The sequence below is a fragment of the Ixodes scapularis genome, unplaced genomic scaffold (genome assembly GCF_016920785.2).
Source record: "Ixodes scapularis isolate PalLabHiFi unplaced genomic scaffold, ASM1692078v2 PGA_scaffold0__279_contigs__length_252992795, whole genome shotgun sequence".
Lineage (NCBI taxonomy): Eukaryota > Metazoa > Arthropoda > Arachnida > Ixodida > Ixodidae > Ixodes > Ixodes scapularis.
In genome coordinates, this window is record NW_024609835.1 from 7,862,979 (window position 1) to 7,873,928 (window position 10,950).

The window sequence follows — 10,950 nt, forward strand, 5'->3', positions numbered from 1 at the left end:
TAATAGGCTCGGGCTGGATTCGACATACCGATGGAATCTGTGCCACGGCCTCACTGCTCCCAGGGACTGCAACGGCCGTCGGCGAGCGGCTGTCTGGTTTGAGCGTCGCCGGCCGTAGTAGTTTCCCTGGTTCTGGTTCCGGCCCTTTGCCGCCGTCTCGTGCCACCTCTTGTTTGTAGTGTCCAGAAGTCTTGGACACTGATTTCGGTGATGGCCCGGCTAGCTCAGTCGGTAGAGCACGAGACTCTTAATCTCGGGGTCGTGGGTTCGAGCCCCACGTTGGGCGCCATTGTGGTCGGTTTGCCTTGCTGCTCCCTTTATCGCTTATCCCGCACGGGAGATCACCATGCATGCCACGCCAACTCTCCTGGTTGACGTGGAGGGGAAGGGAGGTCTCGTTCGGACAGTCCACTTGCGTGGAGGCCTCGGGGCCCCGCCATGCGCATGCCGGTTCGAGCGCGTACTTGGCTGGTGGTGGCGGCACGTAGTTCCGCTCGGCATGAAGAGCTTCCTCGATGAGGCGGGCGCCCCGGGCTAGCTCTTCAAGGGTCTCAAAGGTGCGGTTGATCAGGTAGAAGTGGTACCTGGGGTGACACTGTCTTCTGACCCGAGCTACTCTGTCCGACTCCGGCGACTTCGGGTCCGCCCTCTTGAAGAGCTCTTGCATGGCCCGAACTTACCGGACCAGACTTTCATCCGGGTGCTGCGTCCTTGCCTCGAGCTCTCGGAGAATCTGCGTCGCGTAGCCTCCAGGCAGGAACTCTTCTCGGAGCCTTGTCTGGAAGTCCGCCAGGTTGGTGAAGGGGGCCTGTGACCCCAACCAGCACCTGGCGCTGGCTTGCAACGCCAGCGGGACAATCCGCTCCACGATGAAGGCTTCCGCAGCACTGGAGGCAAGGTGGTACGTCTGCAGCTCGCCCAGGAAGTCTGCCACGGACTTGACGTCGTCGTACCCCATGTAGACAGGAACATTCAAGTGTGGTCGGGGCTCTCGCGGTGGGGTCTCCTGCTGGCCAGGCGTCTGGGCCAGGCGTTGCATCACGGAGTCGCACATCTCCGTGACCTTCGTGAGCAGGTTCATTTGTGCTGCTGCGGCCATCGCGGCTTCCTGCTCCCGCGTGAGCATCCCTGCAAGCACAAAAAAAGGAAACGCCCCCAAAAACCCAACACAAGCGCGCAAAATGATTGCCGCGGTCACAAAACAGTCAGAAACACGCCAATACAACAAACGCGGACGTGACGGAAGCACGGGACGACGTTAGGAAACACGGGGTATGGGGAAAAAGCATAACGAAAGAAGAAACCAAGCCCCGTGAAATTCCTGCGAGTGGGTAGCATACCACGGTTGGGCGCCATTGTGGTCGGTTTGCTTTGCTGCATACCCGACCCGGAGGAATAACACGGAGCCGACGGTTTCAAGAACAAGAAACTACATTTAATTGGACAAGGACAAGACGATACCGGCGGTGCCTGAGTCCAGGCAGCGACTCCCTGTGCGCCGCCTCTGATGCGCCTTATCAAGGCTGCGCACGCGATTTGCGCGTGCATGCTCACAGCATTGGCCGTCAGGCGCGGAGAAGCGCGGTTGATCGCGGGACGCCGGCGTACACGATACTTCCGGTCGTTATGGTTCGGAGGCGTTACAGAAACTCGACCTGCAAGACGACACAATCTTTGACGTCAATGCACTGGCGCGGATCGCGCGGGAACTTAAAATTCGGCTTTAGGAACTTGGTTTCTTACTTCACAAATACTGACTTTCCAAGTTTCAAATTTTGAGGCATCATTTTCATCATTTTCATCATCATTTTGAATCGTTACGGATAATAAATAAACTATACATTTAACCTTTTAGTGCACCTTAAAAAGCAAATTTCGAGCCTCTCCGGTTGTAGGCAGTCAAAAACGTGTGAGCCAGCCTTTATAATTGACATTTTTCGAGTGAGGAACGTCTGGGGAGTTGTCTGCGAACTAGAAATGAAGGGCCCCCCCAATGTGCCTCCGCCGTTCAGAAGTTGTAGTTGTAGCCGTGGTGGACGAGACAAAGGGCAGCGCAGCTAACGTAACATGTTTATTTGGCAAGCGAAGCCGTTTTAAGAACAACTAGATGAGTGCTCCCGGCGCTCTTATACAGATAAGGACTTGTCACGCTAGTAGCCATAACACCACAATCCTTCCTCCTGAATTATGTTATACAATATTTACGGTCTGTATCAATCAGGGGGCTTCTTAGTACGAGTACTACGCCGCAGAGCGTCTGGCTGTAGAGGTGACGCACTTGCTCGATGCGGTGACAGCGATGCGGAACTCGGGTTCGGACTGGAAAAGGTGGCCCAGGGTGTGGTGCTGCAGGGGTCGGGGGCTCCACCGTTGGCAGGAGAGACCTCCTGGTAGATGCCTCCGGCATCGAGTCTGATATTCAACTTGGCACTGGACTAGGAAACGCACTAGGCATAATCTCGATATGTTCAAAAGAGCACGGACGTAATTTGTCTGCATGCACAAACCCGTTGTCCCCTCCCACACGAACAATGTATGTGGATACATTGCATCGTTCTTTGATGACGCCAGGCAACCAATTGGTGTCACCAGGACGAAGATCTTGCACCAGCACGCGATCTTGCACTTCGAACGATCTCCACGGCCCCCTTCGTTCGTCTGCTTTCCTCTTCGCTTTGAAGAACCGCTCGTGCACGTGATACCCCAGGCTGTGTTGCAGAAGGCTCCGACGTGTGCGAGGCTTCCACGAGAGGAACAGTTCCGCAGGTGTCTGCCCCGTGGTACCGGTAGGCGTGGTTCGACACTTGAAGAGGAACAGGTCGACTCGATGCTGTAAGGTGTTCTTGATACCCGTTGTTCATTCGTAGAGCAACTGGCACAGCAGGTCTCATTTCACTTTTTGCACCCATCGCTCGGCACTTTAATTCGAAGCAGGGTGGTACGGTGGCTTCCTGATATGACGCACTCTGTTTTTCCGCAAAAAGTAGGCGAAGGTCTTCATCTGCAGACCCTTATGCCCTCACATGCTTGCGCCATCTCTGGGCGTGTTACGGCAGAGTTCCCATAGAAGCCCATGTATTTGATATCCAAATATGTCCACAACGTCGAAACATTACACTGTGAACAATTTGCTGTGCTATTACTTTTTTATATCATATACCACTTTTCTTGTGTCAAACGTTCAAAATGCTGACGTGTAAACTGAAAGGTTCCTAAGTCGAATAAACGTTTTGATGTATTGCAACTACACCGATAGCATTCAAGTTAATCGAAGTCTGCAGTTTATTCCTGTGTATAAAGAAATCGTTATGATTGTATGATTTAACTAGGATCCCTGCCCAATATTACGGCAAAATCGGTAGTGTTTAAGGTGTGTATTACATCTCAAGAAAAATATATTTCCGAGGCAGCTCACACCAATTCTTGAGAAACAACAAAGTTTAGACATGCACAATTTAAAAATAAAGAATAATACAAGATTTGCCACTCGACTAAAGTGAACTGCAAGAGTCGATAATGTGCTGGGTACATTTTTCTTTCTCTCAAAATTATTTCCGGCGGTTCCTGACACAAATTTGCCAAATAAAGCGAATTCATTTTCGTTTACAAGTTTGCGATCATTTCCAGTATTTTTCTACTAACATAAATAAGCTAGAAAACTGAAACAAATTTTTGTACTACAATATTATATAAAATAAAAAATGTAAGACATTTCTATCTATTATTATTGTTATGTGATTCTAGTAGAGACCGCTTTATTATAGAAATTGAAGCACTGCGGTGAATAAATGATTTATGGGGATTATCGTTCTTGTGAGCTTAACATTTCGATGTCAAAAGTCATATTTAGGCACAAATTAAATATTTATATAAATTGATCATCCCAGTCACGTTTCAATGTTTTATTTTTACGCACTGAAATTGATTTAGAACGGCCTTCTCTCAAACGTTGTCGCAAATCCTGACACCACTAAATTTAAAAATATTTTATAAGATATCGTAATTTAGGCTTTCTGCGTAACCTTTTTGCGTGTGCGTAACCATTCTGAACTATTTTGTGTGTACATTTTTCATTTACTTTGATGCTTTTGTCTTTGCATTGTTTTTATGCGCTTTTTCTTCGTAAATTTTTGCCCCCCTTTTTCTTTCTGTACCGTAGAGACCCAAGGGGGTCTCTACGGTATTTAATTAAATCAATAAGTATTGTGTAACCAATGTAACCTCGACTTTAGGCCCCCCCACACCCCCTCCCCCCCTCCCCCTCTCACCTTAAAGCCGTCGCCTGCAGCCCTACAGACTGCGGCAGATGGAACGATTCCGTTGCAGCGGTTTCGGTTCCGGAGAGGCGTTGTTGCTGCTGACATACTTATACCGCGAACATGGCGACGTAGTAGCGAGAAGGAAAGGCAGCAATCAGAAGCCGGGCAAGATAGTTGACGCTGGGGTCAGGCAATAAGGCAGCGGAGAGGGGAAATCGACCCGGTCGTGCTGTGGGTACGTCTCGATCAGCTCGGAGTGCCCCTCGGACTCGAAGGGAGATGCCGGCCGGCTGCGGAACCGATGCAACATCCTCCAAAAAGAGGAACCGAGCGGACAGCGAATGGCCTGTCGTATCAGCGATGAAGAGGCCCTGGTCAGCTAGCGACCTGCCTTGTTGTGAACGGTGTGGAAATGTCAATGAACGTTCCTTTGTTGAGCCGGCGGGGCGAGGGAATTGGTTGCATCTCGTTGCTGGGAGATGCCGGCGGTAGCTGGAACAGGGCAGAGGCGGTGGCGGAGGATGCAGATGCGGAGGCTCTGAAAGTGCAAGATGCGCCGACTGCATTTTCGCCCAAAAAAGCCGAGCCGTTGCCGTGCTTTGGGCCGCGGAGAACGCTCGTCCGGATAGCAGGCGCTCGGATTCGGTCATCAAGTCAGGGTCACCAATTTGAAGCGCATTCATTATAAAGAATGGAAGAGATTGCGCGACCGACTCCCAGTTTGGTGAAAACATTCTGTTTATTGTCACACCGTCGAGCTCGTTCTGAAGAGTAGCTTAGTCGTCTTCTTCGGTGCCGAGGCTAAAATCGACGGACCGCCACAGTCCCATATCTGTATCGGTTCCGTATTCGCCCTTCCTCACGTATATAGACTGAAACGTGGTGTTGCCAGTGTGCAAATAGCCCTCGTAGATTTCCGGTTCCCAACTAAGACGGCGGGTTTCGCAGTATTTGCTAGATGAAATCTACGCGCTATTTGCGGGAGATAGTCGGTCATGTCACTCGGACACAATTCACTCTAGCGATGAAAAGAAGATGCGTCAACATCTAGAAAAAGGACCTGGACCGGAAGTACTCCAAGGCAACTGAATAGATGGCGCCATTGAGCTTGTTGCCAAACAAAAAAGAGCGAATACCGAAAGCCTTCTTGCACAGCTGTGTGTTTTATCTTTGTCTTCCGGATTTTACAACCCACTTGTAATAATAACTTTCCAAATTTCACACTGTCATGTTTGAGATTGAACTATATCAAACATATATGAATTGAGCAGGGCTATGAATGGGACATAAGATGTTTCTTTTTCTACGATAGTGTCTAAATTTGTCAGGATACAATTTGCAAGTAAGCATAAAGTAACAGTCAAAAGTAGAAAGGAACAAGTTCGAGATTACACAACCTGCTTCCTAATAGGTGGCTTTCCTTTTAAGTATTTACGTGATAGCGCAACTGAAGACTCCTATTTATTTTTTTATTTAAAACACACCTTAAGAATAAATTGTTTTCTAAATATTTTATCTTATGAAAAAGATATGGCCTTTTAATATAAAATTGCACATCAAACTCGGAAAATGAACTCACCGATTGTGTTCGGCTTTCCTTAAGCTTTCTAAACTGTTTATATAAAATGCCAGAGTGCTTGTGCTAATATTAGAAGTGGGTAAATAAGGTTTCCATAATCTCTGATAAAACAAATTGAATTGAGCGCTAGTTTCTTCTTTTGTGACTATAAGGAGTGTAGGCTCTGGGTGACAACTGAATCAATAACACGTCTCGGTCTCAAACTAGAGGAACTTAAGATATATATTTTTTCTTAGCTAATGGACGCCACTGTTAACATATTTAAATAACCATATTGTTTGCTCACCGGGCTCAGCTGTCAGACCGCCCCACGGCAGGATTACGCCAATTTATAAAGTGTAAGTCTGCGCTGGCGTGAATACGACGCTGTCAACGATGGCGGCTCGATCGCGTACATTTTCGCCTAACCGTACAAGAGCCCATGTAAAATCAAACGCTAAAGCAAGACGGGAGCTGCTGCCAGCAGCTTTGACATCGTCGTAGAACGGTGTATAGTTTGGCAGAGGAAGCGCCATTTTTGATAGCACATTCAAGCATTGAGCACTCAAACTTCAGAAAACAAAACTGAATTTTGCTACATTTTTGCCTGCTTAAAATGTTTTTATAGATATATGGTGTCTTCACGGCAAGAATATAGACTAACAGAAATGTATACTTTCCCAATTCAAACTTATATCACTGTATCATATAAGTACTGATCTAGTAGTATCGTTGCACTCATGTAAAAAGGAGTATTATTCGCCTTTAATGTGCGAAGAAACGTAAGCGATAGCTGTTCCACGGTCGCTCAATGCGGTTGGAATGTTGCCGTCACGTATTTAAGGACACAGAAGCGGCGTAATTACTTCTCATTGCCGTCGTGGTTGGCATCGTAGATGCCACAGACGACCGCCATAAGTGTGCGGTGATCCGTGAAGTAAGTGGGTAAGTGCGGAGGAGGTTTCTACAACCATCCACATTAAGCGTACCAACTGAATACTGCCAAAGTGGAGTTTTGCATAACGCGAGTAATGTTTGAAAACAAGTGTTCAGAGCAGACGGCACAAAGTCTCTCTCTTCGTCGCGTAGTTACTGGCGGGATACCCGAGGCCCCTCTCCCTTCTCTCTCCGCGCTGCGCGGCCCAAGGAAAAACGTGACTTCCTTGGCCTCGCGCCAAGAGCGGAGAGGGGGGTTTTTCCGTAATGGCAACGACATATCACGAGGTAGAGATCTCTGCAAAGTATCACCCGTAAAGCCATCGCCTTAATACGCTTCAATAATACTTTCATGATGTTTGTATGTTGATATGTTCTGGTGTGTCAGCTGTGCCGTGGATGGGTGTGTATGCTGCTATCCACACAAACGTGGTGTTTCCCAAAGTATAAATCTCCCTTTTGTTTTAGTAGTTTTTAGCATGCTGACTAGGTGGCTCGAGCGGCCGTCCAATTTTATTTAAGCTTTGTCTACACGTCTTCTTACTCTGGAGGGAACTATAACCACTAGAACCTATAACTACCTAGTCAAAAAGCAACCGCGTATTAAAATGGCGCCGCTAACGTAGCAGCCGCTCAATTCTTTCGCTGGCTTTTTGAGCGGACGTGTTCACGCGCCTGAACCGATACGCAAAACTTGGTCAACGGAGAAAGACGCGGCTGGATGCAGTCGCTCCCACTGTCGCGTAATCGCCGTAATACATGCGATGTCGGCGCTTGAGGGCGGATTCCTGATATGGTTTAGCGCGTATGGAAGTGAAGTCTACAAATAGACTTGTGCAAACTACGCTTTCGCGCCGGCGAAGAGCAGTGTAAAACGCTGGGCCTCGCTTGTAGATACCATCTCACGTCAAGCGGCCGCCATCTTAAACTTTTGCGGCCATCTTAAGAAAACGCACCTAGCCGTGTAACGGAGGAACCACGTACACGCTCAAATATGTTCATATTTTACGACACCACGCGTGTAAACAAAACACACCGAGCCTTGCGTGTAAAACGAACACCATATGGGGGGTCCGCCCATGGACGACGGTTCACGCGTCTAGAAGTGTAGATTTTTGGTAACAGCGAAGGCTGCACAAATCCCACCCCCCCCCCCCTCCTCCCACTTCCCTTTGGCGTGGTACCACTTTGAGTTTGATGGTATTTATTCGCGTGTCAGGCAACTTTACTTACTCTGTCAGTGTTGGCATCGGGATTGCCACACCTGTTGTGGCTTGCGCTGTTGCGCCTATAGCCCGAGGCAACGTTACTCGACCAACTAAGTTGGCAAACTCCCACGGAGAGCGTGATCCCTTCTCGTACCCCTCCGCCCGGCTAACGATGTTCAAAGAGCAAACCTTCGTGCTGCGGCGCAGCTTGCAACAGCAGTTCAAAACACGGCTGAAGCGGGAAAGAAGGATGACGCTTCAAACAGCATTTTCGAATCTAGGGGTCATCAGTTGGAATCCTCCCAGGGAAAGTGTGATCCCTTCCAAGACACGCGCTGACACACGTCAGTTTCCGCTGAGTTGATCGAGTAACGTTGGGCCGAGGCACCCGAAGGAGTCTTCAATATTCATCAATGCCGTCCTCAAACCGCTCATCGTACAACTGTATTTGAGCTCCGAGTTCTTTGTGCTGCATCCACACATTCGAGAATCATCTTTCTTTTATACTCCGTTTCACGATTACTTGCCGAACTGTGGAGGCTACGGTCCCTGCGACCCAATAAGAACGTCGGAGCTAGGCATATGGCACCAAGTCACGGAAGCGTTTATTCCGCTGCGCCAAATACGAGGCACGGAGGAACCGGCTGTCGTCTGCTGGGCAAGAGCCGTCTGCTGCGAAATCAGCCATCTTCGAATGATTATCCACCGCCACAACACTGGGCGCGTTAAGTTAGTGAGCTCCAGACTCCGGACATCTGCGCTCGAGCGCGCGGGTTCGGAGCGTAGCTTAACGGCGCACTTCAGTACCGAGGCGCCACCTGACGCCCATTTTTTTTTAACGCTTCCGGTTCCGGCTTTCTGGCGCGCGTAAACATGGCTCCCGTCTTGTCGAAACTACAGTATATCGAAACGTCGAAAAAGTGTTTCTTCGACGACGAGTTCGATGAAATAAGTGCGCGGAGACGGCGGCAACAGCAAGAGCTTGTATTTGTGCTGCACGCTGTTGGTGCGGCGATTAAAGGTACGCCGAACGCCCTCTGAATTCTCAAAAGCCTTAAAGAATGACGGCTGAATGGCTGAATTCATTGGCTCGCCTGATCCTGAAGTTGCGGTAAGGTACATGAAGAACTTCGACAAGCATTTGAGGGATGTATGCATACCTTTCTACACCAGCACCATGGTTTTTTATTTTTGCATTTTCCACGATGACGGAACGATTGTACGAGCTGCCAAGCGATCGCCGTCGAAGTATCCACGCATCCAAGCAGGCGCGACTTGCGCGTCCGAGGGAGTCCCTAAAGGCTTCGGCGCAAGCACGAACGACGCCGAGAGCTCCGAGCACTGCATGGTGGCGCAGAACGAGCAGCTCCTACCCACGACCGGGCCTACCTCGGTGCCGTTCCTGGCTAGGCCGAAGCCTTTCGGCCACGGGGTTCAGTTGGTGCGGTCGGCGAGGTTTGGCGAGGCGAGCGCGGTGGCATCCTCCGAGCGTTCGGAAGCGAACTCGCTCGCCAGGGATTGCGCACACCCGACCGACGCCTCTGGTCTAGAGTGTCCCGGCGGCCCAGCCCGGAGTCCAAAACGCTTGGGGTTTTGATCAAGGAGGATAGAAGGGTAGGAGAGGGCATGACGCTGGCCGCGTAGCCTCCACAAGCCATGCTCCCTTGACGCTTCGCCTCTTTCTCATTTTCCTCCTTACTCTCCTCACTTACCATGCCAACGTGACCACATCACGTGACCGTAACTAGCCTACGTCTTGCTACGGCGTACTAGAATACACCACAGCCTAGCCTTCGATCTGATAAAACCTACCGGACGGAGCGCGCGCAAGCCTGCAAGGAGTGCTTCTACATTCAACCACCCATCTCACACGTGACATGTCACGCGCACCAATCGCCAGAGAGATCCGCGGTCACGCTGGGCACAAAATCGTTTAAACTTTTTATGACTAGGCTTCACCAATATTGCAACGTGCCCCCTCCTAGTACTTCTAACCTCCTTGGTTTTGATGCTTCTTCCGTCTCGTGCGAGACCACCGCGTGAAACCACCTCGAGCAACCGCGATACTGGCCGCGAGAGCGGAAACGTCGTCATCACACCGGAAACCAACCTGTTCGAGCTCTCGCGCACCATCTCCGACGATGGAGCTCGCGGAGCGCGCTCCGCCACCGTGCACCGGAAGTGAGACGATGTCGTTTAGTTTAGCTCGAGTGCACTCTGACCGCTAGAGCGCGCTCGAGCGCGTTAACTTAACGCGCCCATTGCCGTCCGCTAGAGCAGTGAGCTCTTGGGAACAGTTCATGAGACAACCCGACGCTCAATCTACCCGCGAATGTGTGGCGGGTGCTAATGCCAGGGTGACGTTTTGGGCTGACGCGGTCGATTGCAAATCTGCGATAGTTCAAACATCATTCAGAAGCCGCGTTGTACTCGGAAAGAGTTCACCCGAATTAAATATTGTTTGAAAAGTAGCATCTCTTCATCTTTCTTCCTGTCGCGTAGCGTAGTATCGACAGAGATGCAATCGCGCGAGTTTGATTTTCCTTAAAAGAAAAAAAGAATTCTTTTACTACACTTCTCGCGGACGGTGATGCTGCTGTGGCGCTAAGGAAGCCTCCATGTCCTCGACCATGGGCCGCTGTCGCTTGTATTGCTTCGACGCTCTTGTTGGATCGCGGGGGCCGCAGCCTCCACAGTTCGCCAAGCTAGTGCGAAACCGAGTATAGCAGAAAGCAGTGCGTTGTCCTCTGCATCTAACAGCGCTGCTATCATAATCCCGTATCGCCGTTTCATGTACGCCTCCATTTTTGTACTCTCGTCCGCGCCCACTGAGCCCTGTTGTCAAAGGTGTGACCGCTAAATGCGTCTGATAACACTGACTTGCCTCTCGGCTCCCTCCGTTCGTGTGAATGCTTGAGTCAAGGTGGAGGAGGAGGAGGAGGAATAAACTTTATTATGCCTGTATATGGGTCTCTGGGTGGTTCCCTTA

At 49.9% G+C, this 10,950-nt stretch overlaps 1 non-coding gene across 1 annotated transcript; it reads left to right on the plus strand.

Moving 5' to 3' along the window:
• The first annotated feature begins 213 nt into the window (after window positions 1-213).
• Window positions 214-286, plus strand: Trnak-cuu. Its single transcript has one exon. It is a non-coding gene; the product is annotated as a tRNA-Lys (tRNA).
• Window positions 287-10,950: the final 10,664 nt, after the last annotated feature.